The sequence below is a fragment of the Triturus cristatus genome, chromosome 5_2, assembly GCF_964204655.1.
Source record: "Triturus cristatus chromosome 5_2, aTriCri1.1, whole genome shotgun sequence".
Taxonomy (NCBI): domain Eukaryota; kingdom Metazoa; phylum Chordata; class Amphibia; order Caudata; family Salamandridae; genus Triturus; species Triturus cristatus.
This window is the reverse complement of record NC_140588.1, coordinates 566680181-566700830: the sequence shown is the minus strand read 5'-3', so window position 1 is coordinate 566700830 and position 20650 is coordinate 566680181. Positions and strand designations below refer to the sequence as shown.

At 45.7% G+C, this 20650-nt stretch overlaps 1 protein-coding gene across 1 annotated transcript in view; it reads left to right on the top strand.

Moving 5' to 3' along the window:
- Positions 1-4632: 4632 nt before the first annotated feature.
- The window catches only part of SLC25A14 (solute carrier family 25 member 14), a 156889-nt gene continuing 140871 nt past the window's right edge, over positions 4633-20650 (top strand). The window contains exon 1 of the mRNA XM_085607640.1: positions 4633-4832. The gene's annotated coding sequence lies outside the window, so the exon portion shown is untranslated. The remainder of the gene's footprint in view (positions 4833-20650) is intronic.

Here is a 20650-nt window from a genome sequence, read left to right as displayed (position 1 = left end):
GGAAACTAAGTAGACAGACGCCCCTATGGCGCTGCACGTGGCTATCAGAACTGAACAAGTTGAGGGGGTTCACGCACTGGGACAACATCGAGGTGTCGACACTGGGAGACGTGCTAGTGAGGGGGGAACTGAAATCCTTTTCGGTGCTCCGCATGGAATTTGGCCTGCTCCCCACGCAGTACTATAAGTACGCACAGCTGAAACATGCCTGGCAGGCGGAGGGGTTACAGACGGTCTCTCTTCCCGAATACGCACCACTGGAGGGGAGACTGCTGCAGGAACACATGGTGGAACGGGCGGTGTCCCTCACATATCGGACCCTCATGAACAACATGCCCGATACCCTGGGGGCGCTTCGGGCAACTTGGGAGGCAGACGTGGGGGAGATGGACCAGGTGGATTGGTATACCGTTCTCATGCATCCGCGAGAGGTGGCGATTAAGTCCAGGCTGCGGCTGATCCAATTCAATATTCTGCATCGAACATACTTTGATAGACTCCGACTGTACAAAATGGGACGGATAGGGGACACGTCGTGTTTGAGGTGCGGGAGGGAAGGAGGGAACTTCTATCACGTACTTTGGCTCTGCCCGCAGATTCAGGGGTACTGGCGGGGGATCCTAGGGGAACTGAGCAAGGTGCTGGAGGTGCCACTGCAGGAGGACCCCAAGTTAGTATTACTGGGTATGACACACGATGTGGACCTCCCCCGCCCGTTGCTGACCTTCCTGGTACTGGCACTGGTGGTGGCAAAGAGGGACGTGGCAAAATATTGGGGGGCGCCCTCGCCACCCCGCCTGGAGGAATGGAGGAGGGGTCTTGACGTATACATGGCGGCCGAAAGGGTCACGTACAAAGCGCGGGGCTGCCCCAAAAAATTCAGCAAGGTGTGGTCCCGGTGGAGGAGATATCATGGACTAGAGGGGGGCCTCTAGGTTCAAGGACGGTGTGTACAGCCTTGGGGCACGAGCGGTGATGTATACTGACGATGATGATGCCACCCGCGGAATAAGTACGGAGCAGACTTCTTGTGTAATGAGAGAGAGGGGGGGGGTGGAAGGCGGGCAAGGTGGGTGTGGTGATCAGTGCGGACCTGTTTGTTAGGTTGTTTTATGTTGTGCTTCGAAGAAAATCAAAAATGCCAATAAAAATGTTTATTAAAAAAAAAAGAGTGTCTGTAAGACTGTCCTGAGGTTGACAGCGTGCTCAGTCTTCGTGCGTCCCATGACGAGTATGTCGTCCTGGAAATATAAGACGTCACGGCTGTCTTTGAAGAGCTTGTGCATCAATTTCTGAAATACGGATGCAGAGGACGCCAGGCCAAATGTTAATCGCCGGAACCGGTAGCAGCCGAAGGGGGTAATGAAGGAGGTCAACTTCCTGGATGTGGGGTAGAACAGGATCTGATGGTATGCTGCTGTGGGGTCGATTGTGGAAAACCACTTGATCCCTTCGGTTTGGGCCAACAATTCGTTGATTCTGGGCAGGGGGAACTTGTCCACAAGTACTTTTTTGTTTAGTTCTCTAAGGTCGATGCAAAGGCGCACTTTCCCATTAGGTTTTCGTGCCACTACCAAGGACGCCAACCATTCTGCACTTTCGATCAGTTCAATGATGCCGTTGTCTTCCAGATGCTGCAGTTTGAGCTGGACTGCTTCCCTGCAGTTGAACGGGATGTTGCGTACTTTGTGGCTTACCGGCGTGGCTCCCTCTTTTAGCTGGATTTTGTGTGTGAACTTCGGCAATTTGCCAATAGTGCCTCCGGAATCCGTTTTTCAAGATGGCCACGTCCAGTGTGGGGGCTTCATTTGTCATGAGTACTTGTATGTTCCCACAGGGGTTCATTTGTATGCCTAGCGCACCTTGGTCAGTCCATCCGAGATCTGAGGGTCCTTTTTCTGCCACGTACAGTTTGCCCGTGGTCTTCCGCCCCTTGAACTCAAACTTGAAAGGTCGGAACCCTACCATCGGAATCCTTTCCCCTGTGAAGGTGACAGGGTGTACGTCTGTGGGGTGAAGGTGATGCCCTATGATGTCGGCAAATTTGCTGTCCCAGACCTCCCTTTGTATGATTGTGAATGGGGACCCTGAGTCAGCCACAATGGAAATCTGAATTCCTCCCACGCTCAAGATACATGACGTTTTTTTTCGTGTGATGCGATCTACGCCCAATACTTGTTCTTCAATACACAAAATACAATCGTCCTCACCATCCCCCTCCCCGCTTCAGGTTCAGAGTCGTACATGACGCATTTTACAGAGTTACCGTGGGGTTTGCGTCTGCAGACTTTACCAAAATGTCCTACCACCCCACAAAAGGAACATTTCACATGGAAGGCAGGACATCGTTTGTCATTGGCCATGTGTGCCTGGCTCCCGCACCTGTAGCAAGAACCTTTTCTCTCAGGAGGGGTTTTAGTGGTTCCTGCAGCGGGCCTCGTTGATCGTCGGCCAGTCTTGTTTCCTGCATAGGGGGCTGGCTTGTCGGGGGAAGCTGTTTTGTCACTCACTCGGCATACCGGGGTGTACTCTCATTGTCCTTCTTGGCTGCCGCGGCACACCTTTTGGACAGTTCGGCCTTTTTAACAATCGCTATGATTTCCTGCAGGGGTGCTTCCCTGCTCACCCCTAGTTTTTCCTGTACGTTGGTGTTGACTGTGTGCATTATGATCTGGCCGCGCACCAGTTCGTCGTTGAGATGACCAAATTTACAGTTCACGGCTAGTTTCTTAAGTGCAGCGACATAGTTCTCTACAGTCTCAGTTTCGTTTTTGTTTCCTTTGGAAGAAATTGTATCTGTCTATGGCTATGCAGATGACCGGTTGATAATGACTGTCTATGCATGTTGGAATATGTCCAATCCTTTGGGGGCCCTCGTTTTCTTCACCATATTTTCATAAACTCGCAATCCTTCAGGACCAAGGTTGTGCAACAGTATCTTTTTCCTGCGTTTGCTGGAGAACACTTCTTCCCCTTCATCCTCCAGGGCGGACATATAGTTGAGGAAGTATCACTTCCAATCCGCCCATTTCATAGCTGGTTCCCCAGGTTTTGGGAGAAATTGTACCGGATTTGTTAAAGACAAGGTTTGGGCACACATGGTGCCAACAGGGTGAGATCGCACCGGTTGGCTTTAAACAAGGAGTTTACTGCAGGCGGTAGGAGGAAGGCGTTGCAGGGTGCTCTTGGGTGTGGTGCTGGCATGCTTCGTGGAGTGCACAGAGGCCGTGGGTTGCGGAGGTGGCTCAGGATGTCGTGGACCTTGTGTCGTGATGTTGGGGAAAAGCGTAGAGGTTGATTGCCCAGGCAGACGTGAGGGTGCGTGTCACTGAGGAGCTTTGTACAGGACATGCTGTGAACAAGGCGGCTGTAGGGCGAAGAAGCAGCCCTCCTCTGCAGGCGCTGCGAACACAGGGGCCTCAGACCTCTTGCAGTGGGCGGATGATGTGGCTGGTGCTCCTGGCTTGTGCACTTTCAGTGTTGTGCGAGCAAAGGCTGCTGGGAGCGCCCTAACGTGGTAGCGTTTTGCCAATGTGGATTGGGGACAGTAGAGCGCGCAGTAGCAGACGTGCTGGAGCTGTACCTTTTTTTTGTTGTTTGGCTGATTATTGAAGCCCAGCTGGAGGCGCTGCAGGGGGGCGATTGCCGGCTCGAATTCGGCCACTCTCTCTCTCATGCGGAGAACCGGGCCCACTGTTCGCCGCGAGGACAGCGTGGTGCAGCGGCGGGTGGGTTGGTGAAGATCGCGGGGTTGGGATCGGCTCGTCGCCACTCTGTAATGTACGGCTGCACGGCCAAAGAGACACGGAGTCTGTAGTAGAGGGTTGCATTCACTTTATTCCGTCAGAGAGGGAGACTCGTCCTTGCATTGCTTTCCGTCCCCGTAATGCCTGCACACGCACTCGCGCTTCCCATCAGGCCTCACGCCTGTCACGTTGTGTCCGGCAACTAGACCGCGACACCACAGACTACTAGTCCCAGAATTCAAAGAAAGAAAAAAAAACTGTGTACGGCTAGGCTTGGCATCTGACTGTATTTTAAGTCCAGGCTGGTAAAAATTTTGGAAAAACAATAAAACCCAGTACTTCCCCCTTCTGAAACTACATCTAAAACGGCAAACACATGAAGAAATCAGTTTTAAAAAAGTAATTCTAACTGTCTAAATCGTTTCAGAATGATTATTGAGCAACCAGAGAAATCCTGACATTTTTTCACAAATTATTTTTTATCTGCCACCTCTTGACAGTTCCAGAATAGCAAAAACGTAAACAAATAGCTGGTATTTTTTCTAACAAAGTTAGCAACCCTTACTAGTAACGCAATTCCCGCTCATGCTGCTGTACTATGAAGCAAATGCATTTTTGCTCGCAAGATTTCATTCCAAATTTAACTAATTCGACATTAACATTCAAAGAAACACGTAAAAATACAGTGTTCGTAACGAACACAATATTTACTCCATTGGTAAAACGAGAGGTGAAACAATTCGACATTTTGATTATGATTTAAACTAGCTTTTTCGTTCTGAGATTAAGAGCCGGAGGGAGACACTTGAACCACACAATAGGATGGCAAATGTGAAGTCAAGGTTGAAATTTGCCAACCAGTGCAGGAAGTGACATAGACGAGGAAGGCATTGTGGGTCTTCCCATAGAACAGGAAATAACTAAGCCGGGAGAAAGAACGGATCTGACTGTGACACTGAGTGGAACAGCAGAGGGCTCTGAGCATGGTTGCCTTACTTGGCTGCAGGGAACCAACACCGGCGCGGATTTCGCAGTGACCATTCTTACCCCGTGAAGTAGTTTGGGGCTGGCAACAGCAGGCATCTGGTATGGATTGTTTAAGTTATTTCGGGTATAGCGACACGTGCAGGATGATCTTGGAAACGCACGCTGCAAAAAAAGCGTCAGAAAATACGTTTCTATTTAAACTAACATTTGCATATGGCATATATTCCCATAGAAGGAGGATAGTTACTACACAATATATTTTGAAGTAGCGTCTCGGCACAACAGGAAGTTCTGCATAATTCTTATAAAAAGAAAAAAAAATCCCCAGTTAGTAAAGCAAAAGATCTTCCCTTCAATCGTTTCAGACCCTCCCAACTATTTTACCAGTTCCACTTCAATATTAGAAAATATATATAGTGTATTCTACGTAGTTGATATCAAGATGTGAGCCATCCAGTGATAAACATGCAATTTTACAACCACACTGGCAGTGTGATTAAAGCATACACCCTGCCAGAGGGCTCCCCAGTGGAATCGGTAGGTAAAGAGATTGAGTGCCGTCAGTCTAGGTTGAGTGCCGTCAGTCTAGGTGAATGCGTCAGAGATGGGTGGCCCTCTGAGAGAGATGTCACCAAAGGTTCCTGTATGACCTAGAACTCTGTAGGAAACTCCCTTATATAATGGATATGCTTTTCCACCGCCATTATCTTCCACAGTCGAGCATGCCAGTGGATGAGTTTTATCAGTGTGCAGCTGTTGTCACTTTAGCTGACCGCAAGAAGTTCAACGTTATGTTATCTCCTTGATTTAGTAGTCCAGTTGGGCTGGGCTGGTTGTGTATCTAATAAAATTGTGATTACATTGTTGGGAATTAGTAACTCAGAATTTTGCCCAATTCAGTTAATACTTTTGCTCAAAGGGTTTTATGTATCGACAATACCACCAAATTAACATGTGTGCCACAGTTGCTCCAGAAAAGTGGGCTACTCGGTGGGTGGAATCTATGTGGTCTCACTAGGTGCCACTACCATTCATATATCACCTTATATTGTGCCTCTCTGCCTAAAATGCAGATGGTGTTCTTTGTTGCATCTCTTGGGTGTATCCTCTGGGGTGCGGAGATTTCTCTTTTCTATAGTTGTTGGCCACATATCTCTATTTGGATTAGCAGTGTGTTGAGTTGCCTCCAATAGTAGACTATAATGTGGAAACTATCCCTCTAGTGCCAGGAATAATCATACACATTTTTCAATGTCTGTAGTGGCAGCGTCCTTAATTAGAGAGTGTGAGATACAGTGTCTGATATGGGCATAACGGACCTTTCAGATTCCTCCAAGTTAAAGTTTATTGGATGCTGATTGACTGATTAGCACACCACCTCTGTGAGAGACTAAGTTGCTGTTCCATCCATAGTTAAATGGGACTTTGCATAATCCCATGTTCTGAGCATGGTACCAGTATGGCGGCTGATGTAAGTGTCAAGAGGCCTGTCGCTCCGGGGTTTCCAGATACGGTCCCATATTATTTGTCCAGTAACTGCCCAAGAGATAGGAGGCCATAGTTTGTCCATGACTTTCATACTCAACTCTGTTATCACACGTGATTGGGCAACCCAGTAGTGAACTTTTAGTTTGGAAAGGCCACTCCATCTCTCGTCTGGGCTTGCACATAGTCATGTATGCTAATCTTGGGCATCTCCCACTGGGTACAGTGACTGCCCCAAAATGGATTTTGGTGTAAGATGCGGAAGGAGTCTAAGATTGGCATACTACGCTCTCCATACACACAACCAATTAAGTATGGCAGAAGGCTTTTGCCATCTTGATGGTTTCTAAAGTGTTATGGGTTGACTTTGCAGCTTTCACCCCATTGGTTAGGGAGTGCCCAGGAGTCATTCCTAATCCACTCGCTTGTGCCAGGCATAAATCTGGCACCTCCAGGCTGTTAGGTAAACTAGGGCTCTGGCCAAGTTCTACAAACTTTGGCTTTCCCATTCATAGGTACTTGAACTTAGGTCAGACTAAAGTATACAAAAAAGTGATGGATGGATTGCTTGAATTAATCTCAGCCACTGGTAATTACTTGGGCCACATCCCAATCCATTGTTATTTTACACAGCAAGTCGCCTCAGTTTGGACCCATCTTTATGCAAATCAGTCTTGATCTTGCTCCAGTTGGAACAGACGAACCTGAACTGCCAAACTAGGTGATCCTGAACCGGAACACAAGCAACCCAGGGCCAGTTTTGCCCTAATTATGTGCTCATCAGCCAGGTACGGCTTGGTTCAGCACACCAACGCTTGCGCTTGAATGTCCCGGTTGTTGTAGCTTCACACAACCCCACTTGACATACTTGTTGTTGTGGTGTCTGTGCTTTCTGGGTTACTAATAGCCCTGTGAGGGAGTCAGGGGTGGAGTGGTAATTCAAAGTCAATTTCGTTCTTTAGAATATTACGCGGAAGTACTTCTGTAAGAAAAACGCTATATATTTAAGTGTTTATTTCAACGGTCCCCCCTTGTTTCTTAGTCCATGAGTAATAACCACACATAATATAATTAAAACCGCACTAATGCATGCCTCTAACAGTGAGAATAATATGAACATTTCTAACATGGTTGGAATGTCTTGGGCAAACCAACACCCTAAAGACTACTTGTATGCATTATACTATCAGAGCATTGGGTAGTTAACTTGCCTCTAGAGTTTATTGGGATTCAACGCACTGCATACATGTGCACAGTGTAGAAGCTGGGGTTATCAGGCGTCAGCCAGGAAAGAGTTTCCTCCATCAAAAGAAAAAACACATCAGCTCCGTTCAGTTCCTCTCCTCTCAGTATTGGCTCAATATCAGCGTTCAGCATATAAATGGATGCTGCAGCAGTATTGCAGCCTGGTAGGACTTCTTGCGATAACCTGAGGCGAAGACCTCTCTGAATTGTTGCCTACTACATGGGGATTTTTATAGGATTGACCACTGACCGTTACCCTACATTGGGGACTTTCCACTTTATTTTAGACATAACGGATATCAACCTGCATGATAGCTCAAGACATAACCGGTCTAAACTAGTATGGCAAAAGTATGTCAATTCAAACTACAAGTTTACTTTGTGCATTTACTGTCTGAACTTGTATCAGATCTATGTCACCTTGAGTGTATATCAAGGTTATTGTTTGAATGACTTGACACTTTAATGAGTTCCTCGAAAGATAATGGTATATGGAATGTGGGTCAAAAGTAGACAGGCTAACTTAACGGGCTAGCTCAAAGAAGAGTCTGGCCTTATGATCTTTAGTAGGCACAAACTCCAGTTCACTCCTATACCTGGGAAAAATCAGAAAATGACTGAAATGCGACCTGTGAAGGACTGGACCTGCTCTCTTGTATCCAGGACAAGGAACTTGACTCCAAGGGTCATAAGTCTGACCTCCTGTTAAATCTACAGGGATACACCAATATAAGATGCAACTGCCCAGCTGATCAGTGGGAACTGGGCCTGGACTGTACTCTGCTGATTGACCAATGCTTGACAACATGTTGTGCTCTAAATGCCTCTCCTGAGGGCCTTAGAAGTGTGCTCTAGTGGTGGATTGGTACTTAAAGGACTAAAGTCAGCGGGTAAATTCTTTAACCAGGGTGAACCTGGTTAATGTGTCTGATCTGCACTCCATCGCCGTCTGCATCAGATTATGCCTACGTTTCGGTCTACCCTGAACATTGACGGTCATTGGCACTAAGGGTGGGTGGAATTTGCGAAATTGACTTTCGCAAATTATCGCGAAATTGGCAAAATCTCCACGAGCATGCGAAACTTTCACGAAGATGCGGAGATTGCTTTTCCCGCCCGTTCGCGATTTGTTTTTGCGTGCTCGCAGGGAAATATATCTCCAACTTTCCCATGAGGTCGCTAATGGGCGCGGCTTTCTTGCTCGCGATGCTCATTTCCTGTACATGATCGCAATGACGTGTTCGTGATCGCAAACTCTTGCGGGATAGCGCGACCGGCTACCAACAATCCAACATCTTGTGGCGCGCGTGAACGGATAGGAAAACTCATCGGAGAACGCAGGGACCCTGTAAGTCGCGCGAGAATGCATTTTTAAAGCGCGAACAAGAAAAATACTTCAGTTTCGCGGCAGGTTGCGAAAGTTTTGACATTTTCGCGCACTCCGCGCACCGCGAAAATGTCAAAATATCGCAAATTCCGCGAGCGGAACGAAATTTACCGCCCAGGCCCAATTGCCCTTAAGCTTCTTGGTGCTATTCCTACTTCAGACTTTAAAAAGTAATATCTCTGATACTCCTTGTTGGATTTTTGTTATTTTGGTGTCCATTTTTGAAATTTATATTTTACTCTATTTTTCTAATTCGGTTTGGGATTTTTTTTGTTGTTTTGCATTTCAACTTTATTCTTGTTTTGGTACTGCATAAGTACTTTACACATTGCCCTAAGTTATGCCTGTCTGTTATGTGCTACAACTACCATGGGGGATCAGCTCGGGTTCATTTTGTGTCTTTGAGAGTTCACCTTGACCAGGGTTTCGATTATTTCTTAAGGTAGGTAGTCACCCATCCAAATACTAATCCAGTTTCTTACAGTACAGAAATGTCAATGAAGTTGGAGGGAAGTTTACCCACGAATATTTGATATTTTTCCATTCCCTTTGAAAGGGACTCGCTCCTTAAGCCGTTGCACCTGGGGTAGATTCAGATTCACTTTCTCATACTCCTCTAACAACTAATGGAGTCTGGGAACAATTCAGATGGAGAGGTGAGCATTAGAAGTTTTCAGCATGGTTTTATGGACAGTTGGACTAAATTTGAGACCCAATACTGGTGCATCCTCTCTCACCTTGCTAGCATAAGTATTCAATGCTAGGCGAAAATAAGAGGGGTGAAAGGAGACACTCTAGCGAGTGAAAAGGCTTCAGAGGTTACCTAATTTATAACTATTTGTAATGTGGGCGCTCTATATCTTGCCATGACAATCACTCTAATTCTTGATCCAAATCCCATCCTTTCTGACACTTTGAGCAGGAAGTGCCAATCCATCCGATCAAATGCCTTTTCAGCATCCAAAGTAACTAGGGATGCCAGAACACTTTTCTTTTTGGCTTTTTCGATCAGGTGGATACCACATCTAGTGTTGTCACGTGTCTGCCTTTTGTTTGATGAATCCCGGCTGGTTTGGCTGAATAATGTTTGGTTGGGCAGGCTCTAACCTTGTGGTCTGAATACTTGCATACATTTTTACATTAATATTCAGGAGTGCAATAGGTTGATATGAAGAACAGAGTATGGGGTCTTTACTATGTTTTACTATTAATGAGAGAGAGGCATCTACCATCAATGGTGTGACGCCATCAGCTTGAGTTAAAGTATCGAATGGTTTCGAAAGATGGGCGTTAACATAGCCGAAAATGTTTTGTAAATCATGTCTGTGCCCGGAGCTTCATTGAGCTTCAGGGTTTTTATGGCAGCTCTCCCTCCTCAGTGGTAATTGGGGCTTCCAGTGATTCTTGCTGCTCTAGCGTCACTTGGGGAAGCAGACAGGTCTCTAAATAGTTTCTCTGGTCTGCCTCTGAATAGGTCTCGGAAATAGAGGTCCCTGTAAAAATCCCAGAAGACCTTCCTTTTATCTTCTTCCTCACCTCCTTTCCTGACATCCGGCAGTTGGATTTCTCCTAAACATCCCTTTTTCTCTTAGCCCACAGTAGCCTTGCTAAGTGCGGGCCAGTCTTGTTACCCTGTGTATAGTGCATGTGTTGTAATAGTAGTAGGGACATTTCTTCCTGATTAGTAGCAATGGCATTGAGCCAACTCATAATGGCGGTAACTGTCCTCGGGAGATGATGTGAAGAATTGTCACTGCATTAGGACTCAGCTTTGCGTAGCTCCAATCCTAACTGATCTTTCTTTATATATCTTTTGACATTGGCCTTTAACCCAGAGCATATACCTCGTAAGACAGTTTTAAACGCGTCCCATACTGTTGCTGAGATCTCGCCCATTTTTATTGTATTGGAACCACTCTACAATCTGGATATGCAAGGTCTCCACCCACAGCAAAGTGGGATGGAGAATCCACCTGCCTTTATCCCATCCTACCTGAACACTAATTGGGCATGATCAATCTGAAATTGTATAAGGAGTATTTCAGCATCTCTGATGAGATGGAGTAAGAGTCTCTTCGCCTAGGCATATTCTATTAATGAATGTTTTATGCACATGAGAAAAAACAGATTTAAAAAAAACCTTTGTAGAAAGCACCAGTAATGGAGTTACCTGATCCTGCTCTGTCCTCGCTGGGTTCCAAACTAAACTGAAGTCTCCAAGTAATACAATGTTTCCTTCAGCAAACAACGCTAAGGTATTAAGGAAGGATATCAAGATGCCAACCTTCCCTACTTTGGGAGAATGTACCATCCATAAAGTGATAGGTTTGCCGCCAATTGTGCCTTTTTATTAAGTATTTACCACCGTTGTCTATTTTTTTGAGCCTTAAGTGTAAAGGCCATTGATCTATGGAAAAACGATGCCACAGTCTTCTGTTTCGTGATGGCCAATGCATAGTAGGCTAATGTATAATGTTTGTGCCCGAGGCTTGTTTCCTCTAATTTCTGCTAGTTAGTTTCCTGGAGCACCACATTGCCAAACTTCTCCTCCCAAATTATGTACCAAATCTTAGCTCTCTTAGAAAGAAATATCAATTCCTTTGCGTTTAATCATCATTTACCCTGATTCTATTGTGAGAAGCATCACTTTATTTGAAGGCTGGGTCTGGACAGCAGCCTGAGGGAAACACTTGAAAGATAAACCACCCCACTTTATTTCAGTTTGATGTCTTTTAATGTAGTCAGCAGAGTACTCAAAGGATTGCTGTGCAACCACATCTGGTGTCTGCCTGACAGCTAGTCTTGCAGATGGGAAGGGCATCACTTAAAGTCTGTACTTTCTATGGGAGGAGCTGTGGATCTTCCCTGAAACTCCTAGAAGCCTGTCTGTCTGCTGAGAGAGGAAAGGTGTTTACCTGGCCCTGCAGGGACAGCAACTGTTTGGTGGCTTTGGGACATCCAGGGAGAGCTGACTGCACAAAAGTAAGCTAGGGGGGACTAGTGTTCTCTGTTGGCCCTCCTGATCTCTCATCCTGGTTCCTGGTGGGAGCCACAGTGCCTTGATCATGTTGAGCCCATTCGAAGCAACAGTTACGTGTTTTCCATAGGCTCGAAGGAGGGATGCACCTTTATTATTGACGCCGGACAGACGGGGTCTGCAATTACTGGGACTGATAAAGGCCTGACTGGGCTGCACCTACCTCTGATTTGATCAGTACTGCAACGATCACCTCTGCCCAAACTGGGCTGCATCTGCCCTGTGCTCAGACGATGCTGCAGAACTGCACTGGTGCTGCGGACTCCATAGACTGAGGCTGGGCCGGTGTGCCATCAAAAGTCACCCACGCCTGGCTTCCTTTGCAAATGAGCAAGCTATCCGCTCACTGCAGATGAAATTTGGGAGTGCCTCCACTGCAATTGAAGGTGATTGAGGACTCAAATGTGCCACCGTATATCGAGATGGTCAGGCTAAGAGGCGGAGTGCATATTTGACTGTGGGCCTGAATGCACCTGTGCTCAAATCACACATTTTTTTTGTCATCTCAAACTGGGCAGACCATTGCTAGTGAGTGGTAGCCACCAGAGATAGAATAATACTGGGAGTGGAGAGGTTGCGGCACTCTGAAGAATTACACTCAGCAATACTGACTTGAGTGCCTATCGGGAATGTGTAGTATATAGTACAACTGCGTGATTAACGTGCTTTCTTTCTTGAAAAGACAGGCACTGAGCCGTACGTTGACATTAGTGTGTTGGTTGATAGACAAGTGTGAAAAGGGATGTACTTGACCCAGTTTGCAGAGCCATAGTGGAGATGGACCCCGGGACATCAGTGCACACATCTTCAACCCCCATGGTTGAGGCCCAGTAGCCTCTGTCTGCACCTTGGCCCCCCGAATGGGGTCTGATACAAAACTAACATGGTGAGAAAGCTAAATTGTAGCTGCATCATGCTTGCTTGACAAATTGCAGAGTCAGCAGTTTCACATGCACTAATCTACTTTTCCTATCTGTCCAGAAGCATTTGGTACATGAATGCCACGGTTGGCATTTCTGAAGCCAAATGTTAAAACTGGACTCTAAATTATTTACTCATGACAAATCCGCAGCACTCATCTTGCTGGTTTGTTCCAAAAATGTCTTATAAAATTACATTTTGATGGGTAGCTGTTCTCCTGCCAGGGAATTCTGCCACGTGGACTGTGATAACTAGCTTGCACATTGAAAAGGAATTTACTTAATTCAAAGGTGAGCGTAATAATTTATTTGAGCTGCGGAAAGTGTAAAATTCTTAAAGTAGGAACAGAAAACAAACATCCAGTTGTACAGATTTTGGAAAATGGAATGTAGAATGATGTAACAGTTGCTATGTTTTGTTTATTTTTTCCACTCCATATGTATTCTTGGATAAGGATACAAACATGGGCGCACAACACTGGGGTTGCAGTCAGGGGGTAGTAAAGCTGTGCAAACACCCCTAGACAGCCTTCCGTGGCAACGGGCCATGCAAATGGCAGAGGTTGTATCCTATTATAACCACCTCTCAAAAACAATATATTTGTTTCAGATTCTGCCATGCTGGTGTAAAATAGTGTGGTGGGTTGGTAGACCGGCAATGTAAGATAGAACTTAAGGGGAAACACCAAAAAAGACAGAGTTAAACAGTCAACAAACCGGTTGGGGTCAAGAAGGTACAAACATCCAGTGCTGGACTCCCACATTGCGTCGGATCATAAAGGATATGGAGCGGGTCTGAGGGTGGGGGCAAAAGGGTACCTCGCGGTGACTAAGCAAGATGAGAGGGGTGTAGGCATCCCAGGGAGGGGTCGACTTGAGGCAAAGGTCAGTCAGGCGATACAGGGAGCGGACCAGCAGCATGCATCAGTCTAAGAATCATTTGAAACCCCCAAGATGGAGGACCCAAGTCGCATACACCAGTCACATCATCACAAGATGGTGGGATTTCAGATAAACAAAAAAAACACAATCCACAAGGAAACAGACTCCACGGAGCAGGGCTTCAAGGGGGAGGCAGCCACAGGATCAATGAGAGAGGAAGGCTGGAGATCACCGATCTCAATCGGGTCCTCACGTACAGGCACTCTGGGCTACAGGGACCGCAGAGTCTGTCAGGGGAAGTCGTTTCGGGCGCCCAGGTAGCAGCCCCGGAAGAGGGAGGCAGCAGTGGGGTCTGGAGGGCGCGCTTCCTCACACTCAAAGTGAAAACAAGCTCGGGGGCACAGGGCAGCAGCGTCGTGGCATTCTCGTTGTTGCATTGTCGGGGGAGAACAAGACTCGTGTGTCTCAGCCGCCGATTCCAGAAGGCGAAATAGGAGGTCAATAAACCGTTTTCAAGCCCGGAAGGCAGATGGCGGCCGGAGGGGTGATCCCCCAGCCCAGCTCCTCAACGGTTACCTAGGCAGCTCCACCGGGCGTTGACCGAGTTGAAATTGGCTCCACTATTCGGCAGATTTTTGGAGATTCAGCAGAAGGCAAGGGAGGTAGGATGACGAAGCGGAGAGACGAGAAACTGTGACCATGTCCGGAGGGTGGGTGACGGCCGAGGGGTTAATCCACAGCCGATCTCCTCTATAGCTACCTAGGAAGCTCCACCGGGCATCGGCCATGTTGCTAGGGCTCTGATGACGGAGTAATTTAAAGGTTCTTCAGACGTTGCTGAAGCACGCTTAGAATTCCCCAGGGGTGAAGAAGGTCCAGGGAGGGGGTAGATTCCAGGGGATAAGAGCCAAAAAGGCAGTCCCTAGTTAGGAAGCTCCCGGCCGGAGCTCCTCACCTATCGGCCATCTTGGAACACTTGCCTGCCAAACTAGGGCGAACAAAGCAAACCCAAGGAGATGATGGACGGAGCGCTGCAACTTTTCAGACAGGCAAATCAGTCTTGACCCTGTGCCTCATGGCAGTTCGGGCTGGACTGTTCCCATGAGGCACAGGGCCAAGACTGATTTGCATATAGCTGGGTCTGAACTGAGGTGGCGAAGTGAGCTAAAGAACGATGCTGGATTCAACCCAGATCTGTGACTGGGGGTGAGTGTCTGAAATGTTTCAGCGCTCCGTCCGTCATCTCCTTGTGTTTGCTTTGTTCGCCCTAAGTTGGCAGGGTATGCCCAGACGTGGGTCCCTTGCTCCCTTTGCCACTGGATTCAAGCTAGCCTGGCTGATGAAGGGTGTTACCCAGATACCTTTCCCCGGATGCTTGTTTCTGGTTCAGGGAAGGTCTGGCTTGGCCGTTCGGGCTGGACTGTTCCCATGAGGCACTGGGTCAAGACTGATTTGCATATAGCTGGGTCTGAAATGAGGTGGCAAAGTGAGCTAAAGAATGATGATGGAATCAACCCAGATCTGTGAATGGGGGTGAGTGTCTGAAAAGTTTCAGCGCTCCATCCATCATGTCCTTGTATTTACATTTTTGTGTGAAACACCATTATTTTTAATATACTTAGTTTCTGATCTGTTCAACCTGCTCCTTCCATCAGTGTCCCAATGAAAAGCCATCGCTCCCCTTGTCTCTGCAGAAAACCAAGTTAAAGATGTAAATATGATAGTAATGTACATTATTACAAAGACTGTAGTGTGAATGTAAATTCCACCATGTACCCTAAGCATCGTGTAGAAACTTGGGTGTAGACGTGCAGAATATGAACTATTGTTAGTGGGATATCTCATTTTGTGTTGATCATCTCCAGAGAGTGGTTGCTTTGGGAGAAGAGGGAATATTTCTACTTCTTTAAGAAGTGGGTTAGTGTTAATGTTCTTATAATTATGTAAATGTTCCTGATTTGCCAGTGCAACGTTAATCATGATCATGTGAGGCTGAATTTGCAGAATCTATTTTTAGGAAGTGTGATTTGTGTATAAAAGTTCTTGGACTTAGGCTATTCATGTTTATTCTGGGCTTAGATATCGATCAGGCTTGGGTTATGTGGAATTTCACAGCTATCATTAAGACTGCTGCTGTTGGATACTTTGTTTTTTTAATGTCCCTTTGCCTTAGACTCTTTTTTTATGGGATGTGTCTACTCAAAAAACGTTCTTTAATTTGCTAACTAGGGACTGAAATGTTTTATGATTTGCATTTATTATGTATTTTGAGCCTTCATGGCACTGAACACACGTTTTCACTGTAGCGCGTTTAACTTTTCCTGTATTAAAAAAATAACTTTTTGATTTATTTTGGCCTATTACTCAGCCTTGACGCTTACAATGGTAATTTCTATATTAAATTGTGTTCTGATGAGGAGTGTAGTCTCTAAACACTAGATCTACTGGAGACTCTAGAGCCGTATCATTTAGGTAAGTTTTGGGGTATCCAAATATTGAGGTTCAGATTATTCTGGTTTGGCTCCCACACTGTCTGTGTGAAATAACTGGTGTGTTGAAAACAGAGTGTCTGATGCAGGCACGCGTATGCTTGAATAGTGAATCAAAACATTTGTTTGATAACGGATTCACGTTTTCCAGCCTGATTGAAATGTATTTGAGTATGTACGCTGTTTGTTCACTGCTGCCAACAAAGACCCTTCCGTTAATCCATTAACAATGACAGCATCTGGATAAACTGATTACCTCTTTAAATGCCTAAATAGAACTGTCAAAGAATGAAAGATGACCATTTGAGGTATTCAAAAAGTCTGCGGCAGCGGCGTGCCTGGTCAGCCGTGCTTTAGTAACAACTGATCCATTTGAAGTATAAACAAAATATTTTTGGACAAAATGTGCAAATTGTGCAGTCATTGATGACGTATGTGGCAAGTCCGGTAATATATATTTCTGTGGTAACCACGGTAGAAGTGCGATATTATAGTGGGCCTGAATATTTATTGGTAATCCAAAATATTTTGAATGTCAAATGTTTGCTAACTAACTGGAAGCTAGTTGAACTTTTTCCCATTGCAAGAGATCAGCGTGCTTACTGTAGCCAGCCTGGCCGAGACATTGTGAGGGGCCTGTAGGCGCGCAAGGTGGCTGTTACAGCCTGTGTTCGTGTGCCCTTAGTGTATGTATAACTTGTAACTCGTCAGTTTAGCAGGGCTACTAACTCATCTTTTCGTGTTTGTGAAGGTGATGAAATCGGTGCTATTGAGTTGTTTTAACCGTTAAAATAGTCTTAGATATTTCGGGGATTTCTTGTGTTTCTCCCTGTTTGGTAAATCTGCCCCAAAAATTATAGAATGAAAAGGCCTTAACCTGTAGTATGCCTTGGTGATTCTTTCACTGTCCTAAAGGCCGATATATAAGCATCATCAATTTATGAGAAGATGCCATTGAAAGTGGCATTTGAATAATTGCGAAATGCGCAACATGCACACAAAAAACCATTATTTTTTACAGAAGTAAATATTGGAATTTTATCTTTAGTTTCTGTTGTGCGAAAAGTTTCATTTTTTTTCTCCATCAGGTGTTCTACTTGTTCGCATGTACTGCATGCAGGGCTCCCTATTTCAGTATGAGGGTGCCTGCTCATCATGGTAACAGCATGTTCGGCGCACATCAGTATGAGGGTGCCTGCTCATCATGGTAAACAGCATGTTCGGCGCACATGGCCTAAAGCTATCATGGTGGCCTCAGAGCCTGGCTTCAAACGGAAAAGGACAGCATGTTTAAATGGGCGACTTCTCCAAACTTGGAGCGAACACATGAGGCGCTCTGAAATTCTCCTAGAACGAGACATCGTGAATTGTTAGTTACTCGTGTGCAGTGGGCCATACCATTGCAAGGGGAGGTTGTTTCCCTCCTGGGCAGGTGGAGATGCGTCCTACTGGAAATACAGGTTTGGCTATATGTGGCGTGATCTACAAGTCAGCCTTGCTGGCCACAATACACGTCAGTTTTTCGTCATGCATGTTCAGTTGAGAGTGAAATCACGAGTCTCCTTGTTCACTGATAAAGTTGGCAGAGGCTATTGTTGGTTGATCCGAGATTACATTTTAAATCTGCAGTTCATAATCGGGAGAGTTAGCGCCCAAGTTTCCTTTTGGGCAGAGTTGGAGAACAGCCGGGTTGCGAGAGTGTGAGACCGAGAATTTGAAAGACCTGTGCTCAAACCCCTGCTCTAGTCTGATGTGAGTTCATGTCTTGTGATTCTGCATACTTGGCAATTACCGTGAAAGACTTGCTCTGCTAGTTTTTTGTGTACTGGAGTCTGCAGGGCTGATAGTGATAGTGGCATTGACATGGTTTCCAGTCCATTAAGGACACACAGTGCCGGACTCGGTGTTCTTTATCTTCTACCGAAGCATAACGCTGGGTATATTTTTATCTTCGAGGTATTTTATCCACAGAGGGGAGTGAAAATGTACCTATCCACGACTGAATCTACAGAAGGTTGGGAAAATAGAGTGCACTGTATCATGTACTCTCTTAGTCACACAATGCAAGTATTGTAATTGCATTTATATAGCGCTTACTACCCCTGACGAGGCTTCAAAGCGTTTTTTTGGCAAGTAGCACGCTACTCCAGAACTCATACAGGATTAGTGTTGAATTAGTATAGTTCAATATGAAAGTAATTTGAGTGGTGGATAGGTTAGTCAGTTTTTTGGATTCAGAAGGATAGCGGAGGGATAGAGGAGGGAAAAAGAGTTTGCATTTATATAGCGCTTGTTACCCCTGATGGGGTGTTTGCGCACGTTCTTGGAAGCTAGCACGCTACTCCAGAACCCATAGGTGTGTGAGTAGGTGTGTCACTGGCTGCGTGCGTGGGTGTGTGAGTGCCTATGTGGGTCTGTAAATGAGTGTGTGAGGGCTTCTCTCGTCTTTGAGTGGCATATGTGAGTGGCTGTATGGGTGTGTGAGTGGTGCTCTGGGTCTCCGAGTGGGCGTGTGTGTGGCTGAATGGATGCGTGAGTGGTTTTCTAAGTGAGCAAGTGGGTCTGAGAGTGAGTGGGTCTGGGAGTGCGTGTATTTTTTTTATTGGGACCTGAATTTGCAGATCAGTCGCAGATTCCCGGGGGGGCGGAGTTTACAGTTTGAGGTTAGCACTGAGCGCTGCAGTAGATCCGCGCATGCCCCCAAAAAATATTTTTGGACAATTTCTTACCATGAGGGTCCTCACAGACCCCTCCATCAGTCCCACGAGATCAGGATACCTCTATCCTAACCCCTTATATCCTATTTACACTTAAGCCCCCTCCACCTGTGAACTGTGTCCAGATTGACAAAATGACTGCTGCAACTTTTCTCTCGGGTTGCGGCCAGCCAATCACGGCATTACTGTTGGCGCATGGATCTGCAGATCTCTAGATGTATTTTAAGCTTTTTTCTTTATTAACTCGAAAATTACTGAACAGACTTACACCAAATTACAAAAAGCACTCTTTCTGGACTAAGATCTAGCTTTCTACCAAATTTGGTGTCCTTTCGTTCAGCAGTTTGAGCTGTAGTTGTGTCTAAAATCCCTATGGGAAATTGCATGGGGAAAACGTGTTTTGGGACACTCCTCGCCCCCTGTTTGACTAATAATCCCGAAACTTTCCAGACAGCAGCTGAAGTGAGAGGCAAATTAGTTATAAAAATGTCGTTAAAATATGTCAAACAGCGCCAAAGTTTGAGCTGTCGTCAGTGATGTCACTGACCAGGTCCTGAGTAATGTAATATGGGAGGTCATAAGCAGTGCAATGCGAGGGCATACGTTCTAGTTAACTCCGATAACTAGAACAGCTGAATTTCACTGGTTTTGTACGAATTAAATATGAGCCCAACTATAAAGCTCCTGTAACCTTCGTTTTTCTGTGAATTTGTAAGGTTTTTCAATTTCTATTTCCTACCCATAATGTCCCTATAACCGATGTTTTTTTAAGTGAATTCCTATGGTTTTTTTAAACTAGTAGTCTTGTTAGCAGAGCGGTGGAGAAAGGGGGCGTGACCTCCGACAACCTCTCAGCAATCCTGCTGTGTGGGACTTACTGGAGGTAACAGGAGGGGTAGTTGGTCCTCGAGGATCTTCAACAGCCAAGGGGATTTGTTTGGGATTATACACCTAAAGCCCAGTTCCAGTTTAACGGTATTCAAGGTGGCTTGCAATCTATTTGAATTCTGATTGTAAGCACACCTCCCTGCAATAGGTACAACCACTACACCTAAGCTTCCTGTGATATAATATGCTAGTTAGTTGGGACATAGAATGGTGTTGGGTCAGTTTTGAATGTAGTGGAAAGGCTGGAGAACAGAGGGAGACTGGGCACCGGTTGGATTAGACATTCTGGAAAGAATACATTTCCTTTTGCTTTGGATCTGCTGTCTCTTGAGAACCCTCAGTTTGTCACACTTCCCCTCAAGAATCATCACCTGTGGCTTCAAATATCATAGATTCAAACATTTACCCCCTTGGAATGTCCACTGCTACTACACCTACATTCTTTGTATATCTTTAGAGTTCACCAAATGACTATCTGATTCTTCCTCCCAACATTTTTATTTAGAAAAAGGAACTAGCTCCATCACCCTAATAAAACGTGTTAATAGGGAAGTATTTGTAAGCTAAAGCAATATATTTTATATATACATACATATTTTCTCTCTCTCTCTCTCTCTCTCTGTCTCTCTCTCTCTCTCTCTCTCTCCTCTCTCTCTCTCTCTCTCTCTCTCTCTCTCTCTTTCTCTCTCTTTCTCTTTCTCTTTCTCTCTCTCTTTCTCTCTCTCTCTCTCTCTCTCTTTCTCGCTTTCTCTCTTTCTCGCTTTCTCTTCTCTCTTTCTCTCTTTTCTCTTTCTCTTTCTCTCTTTCTCTTTCTCCCTCCTTTCTCATCTTTCTCTCTTTCTCCTCTTCTTTCTCTCTTTCTCTCTT